This window comes from Phycodurus eques, chromosome 12, assembly GCF_024500275.1.
Source record: "Phycodurus eques isolate BA_2022a chromosome 12, UOR_Pequ_1.1, whole genome shotgun sequence".
Classification (NCBI taxonomy): domain Eukaryota; kingdom Metazoa; phylum Chordata; class Actinopteri; order Syngnathiformes; family Syngnathidae; genus Phycodurus; species Phycodurus eques.
Genome location: NC_084536.1, coordinates 24,107,747 through 24,122,731, shown reverse-complemented (window position 1 = coordinate 24,122,731; position 14,985 = coordinate 24,107,747). Strand labels below are relative to the sequence as shown.

Sequence of the window (14,985 nt, the reverse complement as noted above, 5' to 3'; positions counted from 1 at the left end):
ATGCTTGGGGCCTTGTTCACGAGTGAGGGAAGAACGGAACGGGAGATCCACGGGCGGATCGGTGCGGCGTCCGCAGGGCGTCGGTCCGTTGTGGTAAAGAAGGAGCTGTATTGGCCTTCATTCAAATGCGTCGGAGTGTCGATTTTGACATTGACATGGCTGCCTTCTCAAGAGCATCAGTAACTTGTTGTTGAGCTTACTGCTACTTCCTTTCTTCTTTTTTTTTTGGGGGGGGGGGGGGGGGGGTATACCAAATTGTTAATATGCTCCATTAACATTAAAGAGCATCAATTGACAATGCCTGACCAGTTAAAATCATGTTAATCAATTCAAAATGTCTTATGGCGCAATGGTTAAAAGCCACATTTTGGCATGATACACTGCAATTGTATCTCCATTGTTTCACTTCAAATCCACGATGCTTGGGTGACACGGAACATTGCGTCATCGTCCAAATATAGTACAACTGAATCTGAAGCTGAACCGAACTGACGGTCAGACGTGGACCACATCAAGTCACTATTCAAGAGAGTGTATGTAACAAAAATGGAATTCAATGGCAACAAAATATCTGGATAAGCATAAGGCGTAGCATACAGGGACACAATCCTCCCACACTTCAGAGGAATGTGCTGGCAGGCACCGACAATAAGCTTCAGGAAGTGAGTAAATGTGTCCGCAGTGTCCTTTGTTGTCCGTCGTTGAGAAATTGCACTTTTCTGTTCTCAAAACATTCATATGGTGAAAAACGTGTCTTGTTTTCCTGTGCTATTGGGCCTCATTGACCAATAAATGCATAGGAATGTTCTCACTCTCCACACAAGTTGAGCGTATACGTAAAGTGGTCCGATTCATGACACGTGCATGTCAGACAATCTTCTTCACGTCACTGCGCGTACGTTCATGAATCAGAATTTATTCTACTGTAGATCACGCGCTCGCGCCTGCGCCTGACGGCGTTATTTTGACAGAAAATGTGATTTCTTCTTCTTCTTGGATATTGCAGGAAATATTTATGTTGTTTGTTTTTGTTCCAATCCAACTCAAGCGGAGAGGCGTTAAGCTGCGTGCTGTCACGATGAGAACATTTGGAAATCTACATTGCCCATCGTTGACTGATAATAACTTTCATATAAAGTTGCCTTCCAGAGCAATAACGGACAGTATACAATCAAACAGTCAACTCAAGGTCAAAACAAATCAAATACAATTTATTTAAAAACAAAAACAAAAAACAAGAATGGGGTGAGATTTATGTAACTACGAGCATAAATTGTTTTTAATTGATCTTAATATCAAAATTTCTAGGCGGCTGTATATTATTGTAGATGACCGCAAGCGCATGTTAAGACTATCTTGTAATGACTTCCCAAGTGCATCTAAGAAGCTGCCCAATGAATGAGAAGAGCAGCAGTGAGCTGAGTTTCGAGTTTGCTGCTGCGCGGAGGGTTAGGCGAGGGGGCGTATGCACTGTGACGGAATCAGGAGCTTCGTTATCACCGTGACAACGCCGTGTCTACTTCAGTGACTTTCCGTGTGTGTGTGCAGTGACTTTACATCCATCTGGGTAGTTCAAGCATTCTCTCAAATTGTACCTATTAAAAACCGTAGAAATGCACAGAAAAGAATTTATAAACCAACATTTTCTTTTTTTATACGACTTGATAAATAAGCTTTCCTCAAAGTCAAGATCCAATAGATTACGAAAAGAATGTGCACATCTGTGCAATAACTACGTACAGATAAACATCCTGTATTTACAGTATATTCGAAATGAAATGCAAGTGTACTTGTGCACCTCGGAATGCCTTGTATGACGACAGCATTGCTGCAAATATATGCACTCGTTTTATGACTCCCCAGTCGCTAATCGTTCTATCTTCAGACGATCAAAATGAGATGCATGACTGAGCATGAATGCGTCCGAGCGCTTTCAATGACTTCCAGGTTTAGTCGCATCTCCGCGAAGCGTCGTTTGTCCAGTGCGTTGAATACAAGCCCTGGCAGGCAAACAAATTGGAGGGGGAAAAAAACAACAAAAACGTTCGAGCAATTCCTGAGATCTTTGCATGATGCGAAAAGAAAACATGCAAAGAAATGGACCCAGTCTTAGCCAGGGGTCACCGACCTTTGTGAAATAGAGCTACTTCACAGGTACTGATTCATGGGAAGGGCGACCACTTTAATACATTTGCTCAAATGACCTTGAATTATAAGTTGTTATCACGGATTATTGATATTCCTCTATGGGAAGACACAAGTCACGTTGATGATTTCTCACAATAATGATGATGACAGGCGGCGACATATATATCGATATGACATAAACCTGTGCACGTTTGCGTTTCGACCTCGACAACATTCCTCGGAAATGATATCGCCCCGTCATTCATGAGCTCCAGTATTCTTGCTAATTAAGATCATCCTGCTTCTGCTGAGCTCAAACTTGACTGTTTAAGTATGTCCGATTCAATCCAAAATACTTTTACTTTTGAAACATAATGCTGGCAATTTTCTTTGTGGAATCACACTCGAATTCAGACTTTCCATTGTGCGTGTGTGTTGTGGCTCCTCGCAGTTACTGCATATGCTTCTGTCACTGTGTGGAGAAAGGTGCAGGATGCTAAATATACATACAGTCAGGCCCACACATATTGCACTGGGAGACATTTCTGTATTTAATTACCACATACCATACAGTAAAATACGTATTTGGGGGATGATTATCGAAAAGCAATTACTGTAACAACAAATCTTTGGTGCATAAATACAGAAACATACTGTAAATTCATTTACACTTTCACTCAAGCAGGATTTAATGCAGACTTGGACAAACTCAAAGAACTGGAGCAAGATTTTTATTGGGAAATCACCGTTTGACATTGTTTTTCACCTGAAACTATTGTATTAGACAATTTCAGTGAGAACTCAATAAATTAGTGGATTCGCCAAACGCTAGCGTAAGTTTGAAAGCAGCAGATTTGTGAAGCTGGTTGATTCCCAGCATGCATTGCACCAAGCAATGTTGAACTGTTGTTGTAATAAGGACGTTAACACTTAATGTTCATGAACGACAAGGATCGAAGTAATATGGATCAAGTGTGTTTATGTTAGCCGTAGTTCATTGAATGTCTTATTTAACTCTTGCCTTACATTTATGTTGACACATTTTTATGAGACCCTGACTGCGGGTCGTGTGCAACGCTGTTGCTACTATGCTGTACTGTAAAAAACCTGATGAAATGTCGAACAGTGTGGAACAGTGACACAATTCTCATCTTTTGGGGTCGATGGATTTGAAATGGCTGCTTTAACTGCAGACTTTAAGCTTTCATTTGAGGATATCCACAGTACATCCAAATCAGGTGAACGATGTAGAAATGACAAGTTTGTATTCGTCACACTTTTAAAAGGGACATACCTTGGTTTTACTGTTTGTTCTCGCTCTCTCTCTCTGTATGTCTCTTAAGACATACAGACCGACCACAGTGGCTGACTAGGCTGCTGACCAGGTTAAAAAAAAGGATTTGAGTTGAGTATTGATATGATCAGTGAACAGTGATAGACTTTGTACAGTACAGTCTACTTTACAACGTTCTTCAAAGGTTTTAAATAAGGGGGCTCTGACAAACGAGATCACAAATTCAGCTTTATTTCCAGGATTTTACATCTGGATCTTATATATGACTTGCAACGGTTCATTCAACCTTTTTCTACAGCGCATACCTTGATTAGGGTCACCAGCAGTGGTGTGAAAAGGTGTGTTGCTGCCCGGGGCAAACAAGGCATTAGTGATGCCCCTGAGAACTATTTTTCACATCGATAGTTTTCTAGTTTTAATGTTGGTTACAACGAACCAACCGTGCATGTGTTGCATGTGTGCGGGCATGATCACACGTATGCGATACCCATCAATATAATCGGACAGGGTCGTAGGTATGCTGGAGCCCATCCCAGTTAACTGTGGGCAGGAGGCGGGGTACATACTGAATTGGTTGCCAGCCAATCACAGGGCACATAGAAACAAACAACCATTCGCACTCACACCTACAGACAATTTAGAGTCTTCAATTAACCTACCACACATGTTTTGGGGATGTGGGAGGAAACTGGAGTACCCGGAGCAAACCCACGCAGGCACAGAGAGAACCTGCAAACACCACACAGGCGAGGCCGGATTTGAACCCGGGTCCTCAGAACTGTGAGTCGGATGTGCTAACTAGTCATCACTGTGCCGCCCACATTGAACAAGGTAATAATGGTAATTATGATGATGATGGTTATTATTATTATTCAGAGAGCGCAGAGGATGCGAAGAAACAACAAACAGAAATTGAGGAAAACAACGAAGAAAAACTACTACTCGATCTACACTACACAAGTATAGAGGGACTAAGACAGGAGACTAACAAAGAGAAAACAAAAGCTAAGATACACAAGACTAGCCAGAAAAAACATGAGAACAGAAGGTACTTCAAACGACCGAGAACGGAGTACGGAAAAAAACAGAACTACTGAATCTTACACAAAAAGGATACACAAGCACGAAACAACTGGTGGATAGTAAACAATAGTCCAGCATCTGCCTCATGACAACTGGGTTGAGGATAGTCTCTATCTTAAAAGGTCTAATGACTCTTGGATGTCATGTCCCAGGAGGAAAGCCAAACCTCTTGACCCGGACGGTAGTTTGGGGCAGGAATCCTGTGACGATCAGCAATCCGCAGTTTACGAATGGCAGTCTGGGACAGAGCAGCACGGGTTCCCTCTGTCTGAATAGGTGGTTGATAGCCATAAGCAGTCGTAAAAGGAAACATAACCGTGGCCGAGCTGATGGGGGAGTTGTGGGAGGACCAGGAGGAGGGACCCTGGTGGTAGACGCAGCGGAGAGTCCTGGTTAGTCCATTCCGTCTGGCTATTGGACTGTGGATGGAAACCGGCTGACCGGCTAGAAGAGCTCTGGAAAAACCCCTCCAAACCTTTGACCTAAACTGTGGACCCCTGTCAGAAACCAAGTTGGAAAGAATGACATGAATGTCAAAGACATCCTTGACCAGAAGATTAGCTGTCTCTATAGCAGAAGGAAGCTTTGGAAGGTTGGCAAAGTGGACCATCTTGGAGAAATTGTCCACAACGGTGAGGATGACAGTCCATAGCAATATGAGATCATGGGCGGGTAGTGACGGGAAGCGGCCTAACCAATTGGGATGCTGGACGGTAAGTGACAACAAAATTGAAGCGTGTGAGAAACAAGGCCCAACATGCCTTGGGTCAATTGAGTCTCTTAGCCGAATGGATGTATGACAGGTTTTTGCGGTCTGTAAACAGTTCAAATGGCTCAGTTGTGCCCTCGAGCCAGTGACTCCACTCCTGGAATGCCAGAACGATGGCCAGCACGAGAAGAAGACGCAGGTGTGAAGCCTCTGGTTGACCGGCAATCGTTGGGATAGGACCACCCCCAACTCCCGTATCCAATCAACCTTGACAACCAATGGAAATTTAGGATTAGCAACACTGGTGAGATAGTAAACAATTGCTTAAGAGTAACAAAAGCTGTCACAGCTTCTGGTGTCCAACCGAATGGCACATTAGGAGATGTAAGCCTTGTCAGAGGTTCCGCCTTACTATTGTAATTTCATATGAATTGCCTGTTAAAGTTGGCAAAACTCAAAAACCTCTGCAAGTGCTTCCTTGTTGTATGAGTAGGCCACTCGACCACAGCCTGTATTTTGGCTGGATCAGCTCTAAGTTGAATCTTCTCCACAATGAACTTCAGAAATTGTATGGAATCAGAGTGAAAACCAGCCTTAACATACAATCATACAATCTAACAGACATCGTAGGATGAAAAAAACATATTGGACATGCTCCACAGGATCTCTGCAGAAGATCAATCATCCAGGTAAATAAAACAGAATTTGTTAATCATGTCACATAGCACATCACTGATGAGACAGTGAAATACTGCAGGTGCATTGGTGAGACCAAATGGCATCACCAGGTATTCAAAATGTCTCAGTGGAGTTTTAAAAGCCGTCTTCCACTCATCTCCCTCTCTTATCCAGACAAGGTGTTAGGCTTTGCAGAGGTCGAGTTTTGTAAAGATAGTCACAGATTGAAGAGAATTGAAAGCCAAATCCATAAGTTAAAGTGGGTACTTGTTTTTGATGGTTATGTCGTTAAGTCCCTTGTAATCAAGTCAAGGATGGAGGTTCTCGTCTTTCTTCTCAATAAAGACAAACCTGGCACCAACCAGAGACGAGTACGGTCAAATAAGATCGGCCGCGAGCAAAACGTTAATCTAATCCTTAAGGGCCTCTTGTTTTGGTTTAGAGACATGGTAAAGTTTAGAACTGGGTAGCGTGGAATTAGGCAGGAGGTCAATAACGAAGTCATAAGGATGGTGCAATGTAAGTGAAGAGCGCCTTAGCCTAACTAAAAACCTGCCACAGATCATGATATTCAGGAGGCACATTAGTCAAATAAATCTCCTCAAATTCCTTCTTGACAGGAGATGGTGAACGGGAAAGAGCCGAGTTTCTCCCATGTCTAAAAGCCCTGCTCATTGTAATGTGGACCAGATGTGCTCAGGAGGCTCCGGCCACCCTTAGCAGCCACTGGAGAGAAAAAAAACACAGAAACAAACAGGATCACCGGATCATGACACTAACAGAGGCAAGACTCAGTGTGGGGCAACCATCTGCCGGGACAGGCTGAGTTGAGATGGAGAGACAACAGAGAGGGAGAGAGGGCGGAAAAAGGATAGTGACTGAGGATGAGAAAAATGATGTTTAAAAGTAATTGTATCAAGAGGAGTTGTCATGCTGTGGTGATTACCAGTAATGATGGAGGTACGTTTTTAATCATAACTATGTATTGCATTAGCAATAAAACATAATAACACCAAATGTAATGACTAGCGCTACGACAGTATAGGTGCTGAATCGAGTTCATTCCCGAGTTCGGCAAAAAAAAAAAAAAAACTGTGTCAGAATTTTCGTATTCAAATGGAAATGAATCAAAGAATAACATACTACGACAAGATGCTATGTTTACTTCCTTTGTTTTACGACTGTTATTGTAACTTACTATGCATGCACATATGTGCGTTGTCGCTTCGGCCTTCTTCACCTCATCTCCGGGCCGCCCCAACCTCCATGCTGGAGGCTGGCCACGCGCAGCTGTGTGCCAAGCCGCCCAGGGCACCGATCTTCGGCCTGCCGCAATCTCCACGCTGGAGGCTGGCCGGCTGCAGCTGTATGCCGAGGTGCCCTGGTACTAGCCAATCACAATTACGGCGGCGTTCTCTCCCTTAGACGATAATCTCCGCCGAACCGTTTAATGCCTTGAGGAGCAACACGGATGTTCGTGACAGACTGTGACCGTTGCAGATGAATTGGACAAAGTTATGCAAGATACATTCAACACATTGTGGCAGATGATTAACCAAGGCTAATTAGCGTTACCTACTAAGCTAACTATCTGGCTTGGTAGAAGCAGATGTTGCCAGCCAGTGTGGGATTTACACAATTACACAAAACCGAGACGGCAAAAAAGTAAACTACGGTCACAATGCGGCAGGGGATCCTGGTTCAAATAAGCCATTTTAAAGAAGAAAGAAGTTTTGACAACGGCTTTTTCCAGAGGAAAAGAGGTTGCTAAAACACGCCCAGCCAAAATGTTTCATGCTTCTTTTAGGGTATTCTGTGACCCCCCCCGAAAAATGTGACAAGGACTTAAGCATGATATTGCACCATCAGAAGCCTACAATGTACTTTTTTATTGAATTGTATTCTTTCAATGAGCTGTAAATGCACTGCTTTGCTGTGCAGTACACTACAAATCATTGTCGCATCGTCATCTTCATCGTGCTGCCTCGTTGATTCATCATTATCAGTGTCCTTATTAAAGTCCCATATTATCACTGATACGATTCTAAAATGAGTTGTCTTGACTTGTGGGAGTTAGTGCCGACTTGGGGTGGCATGAGGTAGTCTTGAAGAAGGGGGGTGGGGTCCGGGTACGGCTGCCCCTCTCTCTGCCATCGTCCCTTCCATCCATCCATCCATCCATCCATTTTCGTCTGCTGCAGCTTTAGCTGGGAGGCCCAGACTTCCCTCTCCCCAGCCACTTTATCTACCTCTTCCGTGCGATCTCAAGGTGTTCCCGAGCCAACCAGGATACATAGTCTCTCTAGCATGTCCTGGGTCGTCCCCGGTACCTCCCCTTGTTGGGACATAACCAGAACACAGCATCAGGGAGGAGTCCAGGTCGTATCCTAATCAGATGCCCTAGCCACTTCATCTGCCTCCTCTTGATGCAGAGGAACAGCTAATCAACTCTGAACCTCTTCGGGATGACCATGCTTCTCTCCCTATCTCTAAGGGACAGCTCAGACACCCTGTGGAGGAAACTAATTTTGGCCGATTTTATCCATGATATTGTTCTGTCTGTCACAACCCGCAGCGCGTGACCATATGTGAGGGTTAGGTATGTAGATCGACCGATAAATTGAGAGCTTCGCCTTTCGGCTCAGCTCCTTCTTCGTCACGACAAACCGATGCAGAGTTCACGTCACTGCAAACATTCCACTGATCTGCCCGTCAGTCTCCTGCTCCATTCCGCCCTCACTCTTGAACGAGACCCTGAGCTACTTGAACTCCTCCACTTGGGGCAGGATCTCCTCCTCGACACAGACAGGGCACTCCACCCTTTTCCAAATGAGGATCATGGCCTCAGATGTGGAGGTGCTGATTCTCATCCCAGCCGTTTCACACTTGGCTGTTTCCACTGAGAGTTGAAGATTGTGGCTTCATGAAGCCATCAGAACCACATCATCTGCAAAAAGCAGCTTCAGCTGTGCCTAGAAATGGCACAGCTGAAGCTGTGCCATTTGGCGGAGTCCAACCCTCACTGGAAACAAATCAGACTTACTGCCGGCAATGCGGACCAAACTCTGACACCGGTCATACAGGGACCAAATAGCTCTTATTAAGGGGTCCGGTACCCCATACTCAAGAAGCACCCTCCACAGGACCCCCCGGCGGACACGCTCGGATACCTTCTCCAAGTCCACAAAGCACTTGTAGACTGGTTGCCTGAAATCTCATGCACCCTCCAGAACCCTACCAAGTTTGTAGAGCTGGTCTACTGTTCCACAGTCAGGATGAAAACTTCACTGCTCCATCTGAATCTGAGATTCAGGAGGTCATCCCTTCCCCCAAACCCAAAATGGTACACTCCCATCACTTTATGATATGGCATTATTTTTTGTTCATGTTGACTTGTTGTGTTAATACTACGTTGCGCCCTGTGTTGCTGTTAAGAGGACAGCATTCATTCAACAAGATCCAACACTCAACGATAAGCAGGAGTACTAGTTTCACATCAGCTTTAGGTCATAATATACGCTTGTTCTTCATTAAATAACTATTTGAACCAGTCACAAAAAAAATATTGTCTGTCATGCTCATTGTCCACTCCTACAACAATCTGAGGTCATCTGGAAATGAGACCGCTCTCTTGCATACATTAAAACAGACAATCATAATTCCACAACTGGAAGGTGCTAATAATTAGTTTGTGTATGAAAACCCCATTTGATGTGGTGCCATGACACCTCATGCATGAAAGACAAAGTGACTCCAGAAGGCAATAAAGTTGATTATTGAGGAATGTGGAACACCATAGGGGGATAAAACAGTGCACGGGAATCTCATCTTTCATACTGCGGCAATTAGAGGTTGTTGCGCAGCACTGCACAGTTCTTTATTTATGCAAGCAAAGGACAGGCGGGTCTGCAATTGAATGATGCAGTCACTCACTCGGAGATGAAGAACTACTCCCCTGAGGCACTGTGGGATGTACCTCCATGATAGACTTTGGTAAAGCAGCCAGTGATTTCCAATCAATCAATCTCAACACACTCCCACTTGCAGAACCCTAACCAGAGGCATTGCCAGCCAGCCCATCTATCTTTATATTAATAATCTATAATGTAATCCATCACTTTACATAGATTAGGTCTAGATCGAAAAGAATCCCTGAAGTGTGTGTGTGTGTGTGTATGTGTGCGTGCACATTGTATTATTTATACTATATTAGATGTTTTCTGCGTCGAGAATCAATTAATTTATTTTCATGTTTCATGCAAAATTGTGCCTTGTTATTTTCGAGAATAAACAATGTCTGAGACCACCAACAACACTTTGCCTTGCCTAAGTAATTGCTCCTCTAAAATGTATTAATTTCAAACGAACCTTTGAATTGTGCTTAAACCTAAACCACTCTTACAGTGCATAACATTTGGAACTAATTTTGAATTAGTTATTATATATGTACAGATAATACAATCATGAACAATGAAATCCAATCTTTACTAGTTCAACTATACCATAGCTCCCTTCACATTGGCATTTTGCATATAAGAGGTGCAGAGTCACAGCCTGCTGAGATAACAAAGTGGAATTATGAGGAATGCAACTATTTTTTATTTTTTTTTACTGTTTTAATTGTTTGGTTTGCCTGTTCCGGTTTGTTCTAATTTGCTAACAAAGTGAAGTGATGCACCACGCATTGGCGCTAGGTCAGCCAAAGCACGGACTCTGCCTAACGCTGTTGGAGAAGAAACAGTCAAGCAGAGCGGTGATGAGGAATTGTCAGCAAGCTGTCTGACACAGTCGATCTTGCTCTTACAAATGATGCATGGACCTCCAGGGCTACTGAAAGTTTCGAAATGTGACTGCTGATTAGATGACTTCAGAATGGGAGATGACGAGCTCTGTTTTACAGATTCACCACCTTAGTGAGCGTCACACGAGTGAGCTTCTCTCCGGAGCACTGACAGAAGCAGTAACAGAATGGAAGTTGCTGAGGGGCAGCACTAAAATCCCTGTCACTGGAGACAACAGCAATCAAACTGGTGGCCCGGGGGCCAGATCTGGCCCGTCACATCATTTTATGTGGCCCATCCATCCATCTTCTACCGCTTATCCAAGGTCGGGTCGCGGGGGCAGTAACTTTAGCAGGGACGCTCTCCCCAGCCACTTCATCCATCTCTTCCGGGGGGATCCCGAGGCGTTCCCAGGCCAGCTGAAGGGTGTAATCTCTCCAGCGTGCCCTGGGCCGTCCCCGGGGTCTCCTCCCGGTGGGACGTGCCCGGAACACCTCACCAGGGAGGTGTCCGGGAGTCATCTGAATCAGATGCCCCAGCCACCTCATCTGGCTCCTCTCGATGTGGAGGAGCAGCGGCTCTACTCTGAGATCCTCCCGGATGACCGAGCTTCTCACCCTATCTCTAAGTTGAATCTCAGATTCAGGAGGAGCAGTGTGGTTTTCGTCCTGGCCGTGGAACAGTGGACCAGCTCTACACCCTCGACAGGGTCCTCGACGGTGCACGGGAGTTCGCCCAACCAGTCTACATGTGTTTTGGGGACTTGGAGAAGGCGTTCGACCGTCTCCCTCGGGGGGTCATGTGGGGGGTGCTTCGGGAGTATGGGGTACCGAACCCCCTGATACGGGCTGTCCGGTCCCTGTACAACCGGAGTCAGAGTTTGGTCCGCAAATCCGGCAATAAGTCAGACTCGTTTCCGGTGAGGGTTGGACTCCGCCAAGGCTGCCCTTTGTCACCGATTCTCTTCATAACTTTTATGGACAGAATTTCTAGGCGCAGCCGAAGCGTAGAGGGGGTCCGGTTTGGTGGCCTCAGTATTGCATCTCTGCTTTTTGCAGATGATGTGGTTCTGTTGGCGTCATCAAGCCGTGACCTCCAAATCTCACTGGAGCAGTTCGCAGCTGAGTGTGAAGCGGCTGGGATGAGAATCAGCACCTCCAAATCATGGTCCTCATTCGGAAAAGGGTGGCGTGCCCTCTCCAGGTCGGGGATGAGATCCTGCTCCAAGTTGAGGAGTTCAAGTATCTTGGGGTCTTGTTCATGAGTGAGGGAATAATGGAACGGGAGATTGACAGGTCGGTGCAGCGTCTGCACTGATGCTGTGCAGCGTCTGCAGTGATGAGGACTTTGTATCGATCCGTTGTGGTAAAGAAGGAGCTAAGCCGAAAGGCGAAGCTCTCTATTTACCGGTCGATCTACGTTCCTACCCTCACCCTCGACCCACAGCTCGTGACCGTAAGAACAAGATCCCGGATACAAGCGGCCTCACCGAACTCCTCCCATGCACGGGTTTTTGCTTCAACGACCACCAAAAGCTGCATTCCGCTTGGCCAGCCGGTACTCATCAGCTGCCTCAGGAGTCCCACAGGCCAAAGAGGCCCGATAGGACTCCTTCTTCAGCTTGACAGCATCCCTCACCGTTGGTGTCCACCAACGGGTTCGGGGATTGCCGCCATGACACGCACCGACCACCTTACGGCCACAGCTCCGGTCGGCCGCCTCAGCAACGGAGGCGCGGAACATGGTCCACTTGGACTCGATGTCCCCCGCCTCCCTCGGCAGGGGATATGAGCAAAGCTCTGCCGGAGGTGGGAGATGAAACTCCTTCTGACAGGGGATTCCGCCAGATGTTCCCAGCAGAGCCTCACAATACGTTTGGGCCTCCCACATCGGACCGGCATCTTCCCCGACCATCGGAGCCAACTCACCACCAGGTGGTGATCAGTTGACAGATCCGCCCCTCTCTTCACCAGAGTGTCCAAGACATGCGGCCGCAAGTCCGATGACATGACCACAAAGTCAATCATTGAACTGCGACCTAGGGTGTCCTGGTGCCAAGTGCACGTGTGGACACCCTTATGCTTGAACATGGTGTTCATTATGGACAATCCGTGACGAGCACAGAAGTCCAATAACAGAACACCGCTCGGGTTCTGATCGGGGGTGCCGTTCCTCCCAATCACGCCCTTCCAGGTCTCACTGTCATTGCCCACGTGAGCATTGAAGTCCCCCAGCAGAACGATGGAGTTCCCAGCGGGAGCGCTCTCCAGGACCCCCTCCAAGGACTCCAAAAGGGTGGGTACTCTGAACTGCTGTTTGGTGCATAGGCACAAACAACAGTCAGGACCCGTCCCCCCACCCGAAGGCTGAGGGAGGCTACCCTCTCGCCCCCCGGGGTGAACGCCGACGTACTGGCGCCGAGCCGGGGAGCAATAAGTATACCCACACCTACTCGGCGCCTCTCACCGTGGGCAACTCCAGAGTGTAAGAGAGTCCAACCCCTCTCGAGAGGACTGGTACCAGAGCCCAAGCCGTGCGTGGAGGCGAGTCCGACTATATCTAGTCGGAACTTCTCGACCTCACACACCAGCTCGGGCTCCTTCCCTGCCAGAGAGGTGACATTCCACGTCCCTAGAGCCAGCTTCTGTAGCCGGGGATCGGATCGCCAAGGTCCCCGCCTCCGGCCACCGCCCAGCTCGCATTGCACCCGACCCCTATGGCCCCTCCCACAAGTGGTGAGCCCTTTGGAAGGGGGACACACGTTATCCTTTCGGGCTGTGCCTGCTCGGGCCCCTTGGGTGCAGCCCCGGCCACCAGGCGCTCGCCTTCGAGCCCCGCCTCCAGGCCTGGCTCCAGAGGGGGGCCCCGGTGACCCGCTTCCGGGCAAGGGAAAACGTCTTCCTGAATTTTTTAACATCATAGGGGGTTTTGGAGCTGTGCTTTGTCTGGTCCCTCACCTAGGACCTGTTTGCCATGGGTGACCCTGCCAGGGGCATAAAGCCCCAGACAACTTAGCTCCTAGGATCATTGGGTCACACGGCTCAAGGAGGGGCCCGCGAAAGCCAATCCAAATTGCTCATTGTGTTCTGGTGTAATAGAGAGATTTACAAGCATTTTTTTTGTTACCAATCCCACTTTGAAAATAAATGTAATAGTCGAAAAACATGTCACGATGTGACCCGTGACAAAAATGACTTTGACACCCCTGTTATAGACAATGCAAGAAATATGGTAAATGCAGTCAATGAAACAGCTGGACTGGGGCCCCAAATTTGCTCTTTTGCAAATACGGTTAATCTTGCAGCTGAGATTGCGGTTTCAGTAAATCAGGTATGTCAACTCCTTGGGAATATGAGGAGGGTTTTGGCATTTTTCCACCGAAGGAACAACAGCCACTCATGCCCTAAAAACCAAACAGGGAATACTAAATTTGCCAGTTCACAAACTCGTACATGAGGTGAACAGCCGCTGGAACACAACATATGACATGCTAGAGCCTTACTTGGGAGAAGTAAAGCACCCTGACGGTGTTTTTTTTTTTTCAGCTGTGGTCAGCTTGTCTCTTTCTCGGATGGAGCCGTCATGAAATATTCAAAGTAACCCGTTGTGAGTATTGGCTATCTCTCACCAAGGCAGGCTGATGAATAGGCCGTATCCAGCGCTCAGTTAGACAAGTGCTGAGCCCTCACCATTGTCCATCTGTCCACACATTTCAATGGAGGCTGTGTGCTACCTATATCTATTTGTTTAAGTGTAATTGTAATTGTAATAATCTCTTCATTTTAACATTCAAAAAACAATTGATGCTATTGCTCGTACAAAGAACGGATCACTTTTTTGGTTGTAGACTAGAAATAGTGTGCTTTTCTTACAGAAGTCAATATTAACCATTATCTTAACCATTGGGCAGCCGTGGCCCAATGGTTAAGATCATCGCCTGCCACCGTCGGGGACCTAGGTCCAAGACCCCGACTGGACCATCCACCGACATCCCCTGGGTTCACGGTTTTGGTGTCCTTGAGCAAGACACTGATACCCCGAAATGCTCCCCGGGTGCTTCAGCTACCCCCTGCTCCAGTGTGTTCCACTAACATGTGTATGTGTTCACTGTGATGGGTAAAATGCAGAGAACGGATTTCGTGTGCATGCTTGCATGTTCATGACAATAAAGGTGATTCTTCTTCTTCTTAATAACACGGCTGCCAGTGAATGTTTTATTTTTACGTCGATTTTTATTTTTTTCATAGCTCTGTTCTGCCCAAAGGCACAGTTGTAGTTTACCATTCCATAAACATCAGCGACTTTCACTGCTG

At 46.5% G+C, this 14,985-nt stretch overlaps 1 long non-coding RNA gene across 1 annotated transcript; it reads left to right on the top strand.

The window, feature by feature from the left end:
* Positions 1 to 489: 489 nt before the first annotated feature.
* LOC133410308 (uncharacterized) lies at positions 490 to 14,729 on the top strand. The gene is made up of 3 exons (XR_009769541.1): positions 490 to 662; positions 14,218 to 14,278; positions 14,547 to 14,729. It is a non-coding gene; the product is annotated as an uncharacterized LOC133410308 (long non-coding RNA).
* The last annotated feature ends 256 nt before the right edge of the window (positions 14,730 to 14,985 follow it).